We start from the raw sequence: 12,500 nt of genomic DNA, 5'->3' as shown, positions 1-12,500 counted from the left end.
GGGATTGTGTAAGGGAAGGGATTGATTATGGGAGGTGGGGGTGGGGAGTGGATGAGGGGCAGGAGTGATGGAGAGTGGAATTTATTGGTGTTTCTTCTCAAAACATTGAACGCCGCTCCACACAAACACGGCACCCGAACTTCCGTCAGCAGTATCTTGGCTCTTCTCTTTTTCCTCTTACTATTTTCCTTTTTATTTTTTTTTTCATGCTGTTTTTGATATATTTCATCCTCCTTTTCAATTTTTTCTTTTTTGGTCGGCTAATAGTATGCCGGTATTGCTGTGCCTTATTTTTTTACTTTCTGCTTTCTCCTTTTCTTTTTTCTCGTTTATTTTCGTCCTGATTATTTTCCCTAATCTTCTTTCTCCTTTAATTACCTTCAGCCGTCTTAGTGCTTCTCTTTCATCTCTTTCTTATTTCCTTTTTTTTTAAGTTTTGAAAAAATCTACTTTTTCTGTTTTTTTTTTTTTTTCCTAATTCATTTGCCTTCGGCCGTCTTTCTCTCCTCTCCCCTCTTCCTCTTATCTTACCTCGACTCGGCTTCCAATTAACAGTATCGACTGCCTCCGCCACAAGCCCTATTCCCACCACTCAAACACCTACACCTTTACCTCCACTTCTTCCATAACCTCACCTGTCTTACGCAGAAGAGAGCTACCGTATTTTTCTTCAATTCAAAATTTTATGGGTGTGTTCTTTTCTCACCCTCCCTGTTTTGGCATTGTTCTGCCCCTCTATCGTGCGTCTCCCTGCCGCCTAGGGGACACAGGGAACCCATTCAGACCCATAGTTTAGTCCTCTTAAAGTTGCCGTTTTCAGCATTGAAGGAATGTAGGGCAGAGGGAGAGAGGAAGGGAGGAAGGGGAAGGGAGAATACTGTGTTGGGATACTCAGCTGTGATTGAGTGCTTTTGTGGGGATTCCCAGGTGATGATTTACCTGTTGGTGTTGCCTGTGTGTGTGTGTGTGTGTGTGTGTGTGTGTGTGTGTGTGTGTGTGTGTGTGTGTGTGTGTGTGTGTGTGTGTGTGTGTGTGTGTGTAAGTATTTCCTTCGTTTATGTTCGCTTTACCAAATGTTGCAGTGTTGTTCTTGTTACTGTATTAAAGAACATCGAGGAAAAATGAATAACAGATCTGTTTGCCCTTACGAGACTGTGATAAGCTACACTGTATCACCCCAAGTAAGGAATGTAGGTTAGTAAAGCCGCGAAGGTATCTCTGTCAAATAGCATGATGAGAATAGAGTTTTGCTTTTCCTTTCAGTATATGCATGGGCGTGTTTGTTATCTAAACTTCCCGATGTTAAAGTGATGTATAAGTATTACCACCATTAAGCCAAGAAAGATGTAAACTTGAAGGCATCATATTATTTTGAGTGGATTTATTTTACTTTTGTTAAGAAATGCTCTCATGTTTAAGATCATTACCAAAACAGGTACAATATCCCTCTTTCACTTTCTTTGTCTTTTTGACATTGTGTGCCTGTCCGTGTGTCTGTCTGTCAGTCAGTCAGTCAGTCAGACGGTCTTTTTGTCTGTCTGTCTGTCTGTCTGTCTCCGTCTGAGAGAGAGAGAGAGAGAGAGAGAGAGAGAGAGAGAGAGAGAGAGAGAGAGAGAGAGAGAGAGAGAGAGAGAGAGAGAGAGACATGGTAAGAAAATGATGAATCGCCTACGTCAGAAATTTGCTCAAGTAGTTCGTAAATCATTGTGGTTACCTTCTGCCACTCCTGCGTGATTCAGAGGCCGCGGGAGGCCTGAGGACGTGAATTATTAAAGCGAAAAGTCAAATCATTCTGTGGGTGGCCATTATCGAAATTAGAAAGACGAGAGAGAGAGAGAGAGAGAGAGAGAGAGAGAGAGAGAGAGAGAGAGAGAGAGAGAGAGAGAGAGGATGCTTATGATGATGATGATAATGATGATGATGAGGGATTATAAATGGCATGAAAAGTGGAATAAGTTTGCTTTTCCCAAGTGACTCCATCCATCACTCCAAATGATGACTAAATGAGAGTGATTTCATTTCCACTGATCACTGCCCCCACCTCTCTCTCTCTCTCTCTCTCTCTCTCTCTCTCTCTCTCTCTCTCTCTCTCTCTCTCTCTCTCTCTCTCTCCGTGCGGAATATTGAAATGTAAATACAGCTGAATATCAATTTTGTATTCAGTTATGAAAAGAAAAAGGCGATAAAATATATACAGGAATTGAAAACTGGGCAAGGTTTTCATGGGAGAGTTAATTAAATTAGAACTTTCCAATATGGTTTGAAATATGGTTAAATCAGTGAGTGTTTTAGGTCTCAGTGATCCATTGAGAGCACGGATCAGAGAGAGAGAGAGAGAGAGAGAGAGAGAGAGAGAGAGAGAGAGAGAGAGAGAGAGAGAGAGAGAGAGAGAGAGAGAGAGAACCTTAATATCCCATTGTGTGGTGCGCCTCCATTATAATGAGAAGGTTCAGCTGGGAAGACGGGACGTGGAAAGAGGAGAACGAGAGAGGAGAAGGGAGAAAAGGAAGAGACGGAGGGAGTGTGGGAGAGGAACGAGTAGGAGAAGAGAGTGGGCAGAGGTAGGAAGTCAGCGGAGGGACAGGAAGAGAGTGGTAGGAGATGTGAGTGGGAGGAAAGGAGAGTGAGAAGAGGAAAGGATTCGATGGAGGGAGAGGCTGAGAGAGGCTGGGAGTTGGGAGAGGCAAGGAGTGGGAAGCAGATAAGTAGGAAAGAAAAGGAGGACTAGTGGGTGGAAAAAGAAGTCCAGGGAAGTGAATATGGAAGGTAATAAGGTTGATAAATAAAACAGATCGGTGATTAAACATGTTTTTGAATGTAAGAAAATAAAGATGACTGAATATTAGTTAATTACAAAGGCAAATGAATAGTTTAAGTAGGTACATTGGTGAACAGGTTGGCAGGCTGATTGATTCATTGAGAGAGAGAGAGAGAGAGAGAGAGAGAGAGAGAGAGAGAGAGAGAGAGAGAGAGAGAGAGAGAGAGAGAGAGAGAGAGAGAGAGAGAGAGAGAGAGAGAGAGAGAGAGACGGGTGATTAAAAATTGATACCAACTTCATTACGAAAGAAAATGGGATAAGGATGAGCCGAGATGAACCAGGTTGAAAAGGCACAGTGAGACGAGGAGAAGGAGGAGGAGGAGGAGGAGGAGGGAAGAGGTAATTGTGGTTGAGGAGGAACAGGTGGAGGTGGCGGTAGTGAAATAAAAAAAGTTGCGGGAGGAGGAGGAGGATGAGAAGGAGAAAGGCAGGGGAAACAAAAATTGAAAGGAAGAAAGGATGAGCGAAGACACGAAAGAAAACGAAGAATAAGCAGATGATATAAAAGGGAGGAGGGAAACAGAAGAAGGAGAAAGCGGCGATAGGAGAAAGAGAAGGCGAGGCTGAGCAAGGGTGGAAGCAGACTGCGAGAATTATAGAAAATGGATGTGACACCAAGTTGAGGCCGCGCGAAGAGGATAGGACAGCAGTCAGATGACAATGCGATTTTCCTGAGGATGATCCCACTTAGGAATATTTTTACTCCTCCAGATAATGTGGTTCTTCCATCAGTTCACGCACATTTCCTTCAAATATCTTCGCCTCTCTTAAGCCGATTTGTGCTCCTCTAAATTTCTTTTTTCCCTCCCATATCCTCCCTATCCTTTGTTAAGCTTCTCATCTCTTAATGCACAGAGCCAGTGAAGGAATTGCGATCGCTGGACGGTGCAACATCCTCAGAATACCGATAATTGGGTTTATTGATCATCTTCTTAATTAGTATCTCCGCTGATTATCTTTTCCCAGGTGGCCGACCCGTCCTCAGCCAAAGAACGAAGTGGATGAGTGGGCTTTCTACTGTGGATGAGAGGGAAGCGCGTTGTGGAGCTTCTATTCGTGAAAAGTTAAATGACGTTTCTTATACTATATCAGTAATTTTCACTCTTACATTGCATCACTAATGTATCACTTATTTTATTTTTCTGCCGTCTCAGTTGCTCTGAACCACTGTTATTTCATTTCACCGTTGTTTTTTTGTTTTTTCTAATACGATTAAAGTAAATTTGCCATCATATTTACCTCAGTTCGCTATCATATTACTCTCTTGAAATCACAGCCATTTTTCATTATAAAACTAAAACAACTGGCGTCATACTTACTTTGGGTCACTTAACATACCCAATTATACTTCTCCCTGCTTTACTTTTTTCCACATGTAAAGCAAAACTTCTATCATATTTTTAATCGTTGCCATATATGACTCTTTAGTTCATGTGATAAAAAACTAAGAATTTAATGTGGAAAGATATATGAAGATCTATCGCGATCATCTCTGGCATATATAAGAATATTATCTAGATTATGGGTGAATGATGGTGCAGGACGGGGTAGGTTTGGTTGCCGAGATGATAGAACTGATGGTCTTGCCGAGGGTGCAAGTTTTGAGAGTCAGAGTCTGCTCTTGACAACTTTAATCATCACTTCATCAATACCGTAGGAGGTAGATGTAGATGTAGATGTAGATGTAGCGAGAGGCCAGCAGTAGATAAATTAAAATCCCTTCTAACTGTAACTAGGTACGGTGATACAAATAGTTGATAAAACACTGTATATTACAATACAGCATACTGGTTTACTACATTGCTATCTCTTATGCTAATATAATATCCTGTATACTATTTTGTACAAAAGTTTATTTAGTAACAAAAACGTGAGCTAGACTAATATTCTGTGTACTTCATTTACTTGCGGAACGTACAATATAACTAGACACTTATATGGATTTTGTAAAGCCTTTTAAAGACAATAATGGAGCGACCTGGAAAGAGGACCTAAAGTAAAGCTTTTAATCCCGGGCTCAGGGGAAAAGTGTGATCCTTTCCTCCTTTGTACGTGGAAAAACACATCAAAAGAAGGCAGCTTAAATAAAACAGCCATGAAAAAACGAGACTGCTCGGCTTAACCACCATTTACATGAAAATAACACTGAGCCCGCTTACCGAGAGAAACACACTGGCACCACGGCTGTGTACAAAGCCACAGTTGTGAAAGAACAGGAAGAGGAATACTTGCGTTCATATATAAACTCATGCCTGGAAGCAACTCCGTGAAGTAACTTCCTTGGCGCCAAGAACCCCAACAGTGGGTTCGTATGAAGAAGCGGCAGAGGGGGAGGTCACCAACCGAACTATAAACACAGTAATGGCCGGAGTTAAAATCCCTGAATTGCCCGCTGCTAGAAAATATGGCCGCATAGGAGGAGGATGAGGGTGGTGGAAGGGGTGAGGAAAGGACTGGGTCGTTAGGGAGGTTGGGGAAGATGTTGATGCGAAAGTGGGAGGGGTTGTGTGTGTGTGTGTGTGTGTCCACTTTTCTGTCAAAGTCTGTAAATGCTTGCCTTAGTAACTCCTCTTTTTTAAAATCCATGTAAACTTTCAGATAAACACTACCGTTCATTAACCTCCTCCGTCTCTCACTACACATTTATTTTTTAATGAAATCTCGCGTGAAAAGTTTGGCAAGGGTCAAGCCTCAGAGTCACCCGCCAAGCACTGTGACAGCTGAGCACTCACTGATGTTGCTTAATTGTCTCTTCTACTCTCTCTCTCTCTCTCTCTCTCTCTCTCTCTCTCTCTCTCTCTCTCTCTCTCTCTCTCTCTCTCTGCAAAGCCATCTAATTCGTTCAGCTATAATAAAAATCCATTCAATCATAAGGAAAGGACTGAAGGGTTCATCAAATATAAAAGGAGCTCCATATTGGATGGCTGGTGTGAAGAGGTGAGGCGTTCGTGCTGGAGGGGTGAGGATTGTCGCCTGAGGTGGTGGATAATGAAGGGAGTGTGTGTGTGTGTGTGTGTGTAAGTATGTAAATCAGTGTGTGGCGTGTGAGGTGAATTAACGACAAAAAAAAAAAAAAAAATCCTTTGCTAATGACAATGTTCCACTTGCCCGTGGTTCATTGATTTTGAGAAACTCTTTGTGATCTTACGCAGCCAGTTATTTAACCACAGAAATTAAAACGGTAGAACTACTCAATATTAGTCACTCCTTTTTTCCTGTTAGTGGTGGCTACACGTGCAACTGAAACATATAATGAGGAGAGACTGAAGCGATCCAAAGGTTTCGTAGATAGAGGTGGAGGTCTCTTCCATGTTAAGCTGTAAGTGAGGTGGCTGTGCAGTGTAGGAAGTGTGGTCTGGGATACAGGTATGCCTCGTGTGTGTTTAGGACGAGAAGGAAATTGGTTATGAATTCTTTGGAGGGTTTGGTGTGTAGTATACATGATTGTAAGTGAGGCCACTAAACTATGCATGAAGCCACAACCTACCTGGCCTGTTAATGCTCTGTTGAAGCCAATCGTTAACCCTAACACTTGATTAGTTATTTAGGATTATTAAGTATGCTCTTTCATTTGAGCCTCAGCATCCGTATTATATATGAATCAGAACCAAGGAGTTTTAGGTTTTGCGGAAACAATATTATTAAAATTTTGGCTTATAAATAATAAATATACATTTTTGTCACCTCTCAAATTCCTTTACATCTCATGTCGCTAAACGATCTACGCGCATGTATTAACTTAGCAAAAATTGAGGATCAGTTATATAATCTCGAAAAATGAGTCATTGATATTATTGTACTCTTATTATTTATTGTAGCCTCAAGAAAAGATATATATGTACACAATTTTTTTTTTTTTATTACATGTAAGGAATTCGTTTTACATCTTGCTAAATTTAGGTGAGGCCAAACACACACACACACACACACACACACACACACACACACACACACACACACACACACACACACACACACACACACACTGTTCTTTGTGGTTATCATGACACATTTTTCATAGAGAATTTTTGGTGTGTGTGGGTTAAGTTTCTTTTGTCCCAGGATTTATTAAGTTGGATAGAGTCGGTAATCCCCCCATCCCTCCCAGCCTTGAACCTTGGTAATTCCCCCTCCCTTGCCATCCCATCTCACAGCCTCTCTGCGTCTGATAATTATGGCGGTGTTCTGATAAAATTTACCGACTTTCGACACTTCTTTTAACACCTTTTACCGCGTGGTCGTCATGGAGGTTTCAGGTCTTCTACTTTCTTACGACTGCACCTGTATGATTTTATTGTACACACTATTTGCCTGTGCTCAGAACTAGCAGATGATATTTAGTACCTGTATTTAGACTTGGTGGTTGTAATAAAGTAGTAGTAGTAGTAGTAGTAGTAGTAGTAGTAGCAGTAGTAGTATTAGTAATAGTAGTAGTAGCAGCAGCTGTAGTCTTATTGTTTCCATTGTGTTTTATGATCATTGCTATAACTGTTCTTGTTCTTAGCTTTTTGTTGTTGATACTGGTGTTGAATTCATTATTGATGGTATTGTTAGTGTTGCCAATGCCGTTAGTACTGTAACTCGCTTCTATTACACTGCAGCTACAGCAAGTGCAGTTCTCGCTTCGGTATGTTGCACGCACACACAACGATCACAGTTTATTGCTAGGGAGGTGGCAAGGTAGAGGGTTTCCCCTTGGTCGGAGAGCCGATGAAGATTTATTAGATTTTTTTCCTGTTACATTTGTGCCTCGCAATTTCATTCCCCTTCGCGGCAGCTGACGTGGTTGCTTCCGCGGCCTGCCGGCCTCCACAATCAAGTTTCCAATCCCAATGTGATTCGTAGGGTTGCTTCTCGTGCCTCGCCACTCCACATGTAACTTCTTCCATTCCATTCTTTTCACCAAGGATTCAGTTTTCTTCCTTTTTTTTTTTTTTTTTTAAGAATACTGTAAATCTTCTAAAAATTCATGCGTGGTAAAAATTTCAAGTGTATGAAGGTGATTGTAGATCAGCAGTGACCGGTCTGACGCTATACACGTAATACTTGTCAGATTTTTTTTACTTACTCTAAGTGCCATTATGTAGGGAGTAGAATGTGGTGATGTAAGGAAACACGGGATAGGAGTGAATAATTTTAATCTCTGAAATTTTGCAGTTACCTTTTGTTGCCTGAAGGCAACAGCCAAATGGTTAAAGAAATGAAGTTCCTCTATTCTTATTTCATTCTCTCATCGCCATGTTCCTCTCTCTCTTGTCTTAGATATTATATAGCGTAAACCTCATTTTAGCAATTCAGCCATAAACAAAGATCAGGTTATTCGTGTACTGATATATATGTCCGTATTTACTTGAGTACATACGTTTAACTTTTTTCAGCACTGTCTTTCACATAAAATCTTGTCATCATTGAAGAAACACGAACAAGGATACCTTTACATTAGTTTATAAATCTATGAAACCTGGTACATGTAATTTAATAACGTTTACAACACTGTAAAATCGAATTTGGTCTTGTGTAAAGTTTGTTTTCTTCCCTGGGAAAGAACAAACGGAGACTTCTTTGCCCCTTGACCACGGAGCCCCGGAGCCTCCATTATATGAACTCGTATTGAAGAAATCCAGACAAAGAAGTGGAGCGGTGGACTCGGCTCTTTAGAGCAGCTGCTCAGGAGAACGTTGGCGGGGAAGTTGATCATCTCAGGTCGGAAGAAAATAAAGCAAAGAAAGAAAAGTTTTCCTTATTTGCGGCGAGTTGCCCAGTGTAGAAAAAAACATATATACTCGTGTGTGTGTGTGTGTGTGTGTGTCTATATATATATATATATATATATATATATATATATATATATATATATATATATATATATATATATATATATATATATACACACACACACACACACACACACACACACACACACACACACACACACACAGAGAGAGAGAGAGAGAGAGAGAGAGAGAGAGAGAGAGAGAGAGATGGAATTTTACACAGAAAATAGGATTAGTTAACTTTTTCTTCCTTTATAATTTGTCCCGTAACTCACGTATGTTGTAAATGGTGAAAGTGGAATTAAATTTGTATATTCACTATCTAAATTGTACACATGAAAACTCTCTCTCTCTCTCTCTCTCTCTCTCTCTCTCTCTCTCTCTCTCTCTCTCTCTCTCTCTCTCTCTCTCTCTCTCTCTCTCTCTCTCTCTCTCTCCTTTTATTCGTTCACCTTTCACTACCTCGCCCCGTTCCTGTCATCCTGTTTTTTCTTTGGTCGGATCGCTCCCTCCTGCTGCCTTCTAGTACCTGCCGCTTCCCCTGCAGCCCCTTGTAGCCATCCATATCTGATATTAAGTGTGCGTCAGGGGCTTCCCGTTTACCTGTCGATCCGTCCAATAAGGTCTTACGTAATTAGCTTTCGTATTTCCGCTTCGTTATTTTCATGTCTTTTTTTTCTTGTCACTCGGAAACCAAGACATTATTTTCTTATTACATTTTTTTTATGCTAACTTCTAACTTATTTTCTTATAAGCTTCATTCTTTCCAGAAACTTTCCATTTTCCTCCCTGCATTTCTTCGTTTCATCCATTTATCTTCTTGCCTTTCCTTTCTTATTTCCTCACATGCTTTTCTCTTCTCTTCCTCTTCTCTTTCTCAGTGGTGGTGAAACTTTTCTTCTCCACTTCACCACTTTGTTCCCGCCTCTCATTTTTCCTACTAAATCGCATGTCCCTCTCCCTCTGACGAATACATTGCCTTCTGCACCAGTTTCCCTCTGTACTTTAACTCCCACTCCCGCGAGGCTGAGGAGGAGTTTATGGAGGGAGCCTGTCAGCGCGGCAGGAGGGAAGCAAGGAAGAGAGAAAGGAAAGTTAAAAGAAGCGAAGGAAAGGGAAGGGAGGAAGAGCTTATAGAGGAACCAGGAAAGGGAGGGAAGTAAGGAAAGAAAGGAGGAAGTGAGGAGTAATAAAGCAAAGAGAGAGAAGGAATAACGAATGAAGGAAGTATAAATGAAAAGGAAGGAAGGAAAGGAAGATGCAGCAGACCTTACGAAAGGGAAAGAAAGAAGAAAAGAAGTAAGGAGTTAAGGAAGGAGACCAGCAGAGAAAGAAAGAAAGGAGAAAGGAGAGGAGTAAACAAAGAAGACAGGAGAAAGGGGAATATGAAAGGAATAGAGAAATAGAAAAGAGAAACCCTATAAAGAAGGCAACAGGAAAAGGGAAGGAAAGAAGGGAGGAAGGAAGGAAAGAGGGAGCGAAGGAACAAAGAAAAGAAAGTGAGAGGGAAGGATGGGGGGAAGGATAGAAGGGACCTTAAAAGGGAGCAACGGAGGGAGTCTCGCCTGGAGGAGGGTAAGGAAGGAAGGATTAGAGGAGAGGAGGAGGGGGGTGGAAGGGGAGGAGGGGGGAGGGAAGAGGCCGGGTGGGTGGTGTTAGTGTAGGTAGGAGCAGCAGGCGCTAGGTTCTCATAAGGGAAAAGGAAAAAAGTCTTACAAAAGCTAAGAGAAAAAAACATTCCGGAAAGCCTTTGAAGAGATTGAGTAGTTTAGTTAGGAAGGAGCTGTGAGAGACCTACAGAAGGAGGCTTAAAGGGCAGGACAGCACGAGGCCACCTGGAGGAATCCTGGGACTGAGAGGAATTAATTCAAATTGGGAAATTAAGCGAAATATTTCCCTAGGAGGAGGGAAGTGTTAGAGAGAGAGAGAGAGAGAGAGAGAGAGAGAGAGATGAGAGAGAGAGAGGAGAGAGAGAGGAGAGAGAGAGGAGAGGAGAGAGAGAGAAAGTAGTAGTAGTAGTAGTAGTAGTAGTAGTAGTAATAGACAAGAACAAAGATGAAATAATGGCAATAAAAGAGTGATAGCGATATAAACTGTGCTTAGTGAGTCGATTTAAAAGCCTTAAAACAATTCGAAAGGTAGCAATAGAATCAAAGGGAAGGAGATGGATGAAATGTCGTGCTTCAGTGTTGCACGATCTTGTTGCATCCCTAAATTTTTGGATTGTAACAGGAGGGACGGGCGAGGGATGGGGAATAGAGAGACACAGGCAAGGAAGAACCAGGGCAGGACACCGAACGCAAGCAGAAGAAAAGCAGCGACATAAAGAAGAAGAAATGGAAAAGCTAATGTAGTGAAGAAAATAACGAAGGGAAAAGAGAAAAAAAATAAGATAGAAGAGGCAGAGGAACACCGGGAAAGAAAACTAAGAGGAGGAAAAATAAAGTCTTTACTGCTGAATTAATTTGGACAAGGTACGTAAAAAGAAAATGTATATGGTATGTGTGTATGTGGATGGAGAAGGGAGAAAGGACATAAATGAAGCAGAAGACTGAAAGAAAAATAAAGGGAAGGCAGAAAAAGAAAACCTTAACTGTTGAAGTATTAGAGTAAAGTATTTAAAAAGAGAAATAATGTGCTATACATATAACCAGCAGTGAAAATTGGTGGAAGAGGGGAAAACAGAATTCATTGGATAGATAGAGGATGACTAGAAATAGGAAAGCAAAAGAAGTTATCCCTGAATAATACACCCAACATGTTTGAAAGAAAACATTGGATATGTCTCTAAAAGAAAAGGGAAAGAGAAAACGGAAAGAAGGTATGAACGAGGCAATGAAAATAGAAAACTGAAAAAAATAAATAAATAAAAGAAGAGGAAATAGTAACTTTAGAATCTATTATAACATAAGAAAGTAAATAAAAGGAAAGCAAGGTGTATATACGCCCAACTTTACTAGCTGAAAAAAAAAAATAGTAGTAATTAAAAACGAAACTATCTCTAGAATTTAATATAACATACCCGAGAAAAGAAAAGCAAAGTGTAATTTCTGTGCGTCCAGCTTTTATCAAGATTTAGAAGCAATACGTGGAGATCCTGCCGCGTGTGATCCTGGAAGTGGCGCCCTCAGGCAAGCACATCAACACGAGGAGGGTGAGAGAGCGTTAAGACCTCAAGGCGTAGGGTACATTAAAGGACACATCTTGGAGGCTGCGGCACCATAAGGACACACCACTGACTCCTTGATACGCCGCAGGCCTCACCACTCAGGTAAACACACGTTTGGGAAGCCACCTGCCCACCCGTAAAGGGACCAGGCGCACTGAACTCCCTGTCACCTGCGAGCACGCCACGTTCCTGATCACTCGTTGTTGTTGTTGATGTTGATGTTATTGTTGTTGTTGTTGTTGTTGTTGTTGGTGTCATCGTTACTGTTATTATTATTATTATTATTATTATTATTATTATTATTATTATTATTATTATTATTATTATTATTAAAGTAACAGTAGTAGCAGTACTAACAGTAACAGCAGCAGCAGAAGCAGCTTGGTTGTCATTATAATCTACACCACCAACAGCAGCAGCAGCAACCAGCGATAGTAATATCAGTATTTGTATAAATATTGGGATCAGCAAATACAGCAGTATAGAATGTGGGGTTTAAAATTTCACATATACCGCACTTCCCTGACCAAGCCTCTATTTTATGACCTCTGTGCAGGAAAAATCCACATGTGCAGGCGGCATTGAAAAGGCAGTCATGATAGCGGGAAAAAAGTGCGTAACCTTTCGCATCAGCTGCCGCCTTTTATGCCGGGAACTGATCCCTGGAGCAAGGCCTCGCGTGTCCTTCAATCTCGGAATAGTGCTGGACGTTTACAGGCTGTTCTCGCTTTTCTGGTTA

At 41.2% G+C, this 12,500-nt stretch overlaps 2 long non-coding RNA genes across 3 annotated transcripts in view; one reads left to right on the top strand and one right to left on the bottom strand.

Moving 5' to 3' along the window:
* The window catches only part of LOC135115065 (uncharacterized), a 229,456-nt gene that overhangs the window by 106,544 nt on the left and 110,412 nt on the right, over positions 1-12,500 (top strand). The gene's annotated exons all lie outside the window — the stretch shown is intronic.
* Positions 1-12,500, bottom strand: part of LOC135115067 (uncharacterized) — a 57,418-nt gene that overhangs the window by 6,314 nt on the left and 38,604 nt on the right. The gene's annotated exons all lie outside the window — the stretch shown is intronic.

Source organism: Scylla paramamosain, chromosome 28, assembly GCF_035594125.1.
Source record: "Scylla paramamosain isolate STU-SP2022 chromosome 28, ASM3559412v1, whole genome shotgun sequence".
Taxonomy (NCBI): Eukaryota; Metazoa; Arthropoda; class Malacostraca; order Decapoda; family Portunidae; genus Scylla; species Scylla paramamosain.
The sequence above is the reverse complement of the archived record's forward strand: the minus strand, read 5'-3'. Positions and strand labels throughout refer to the sequence as shown.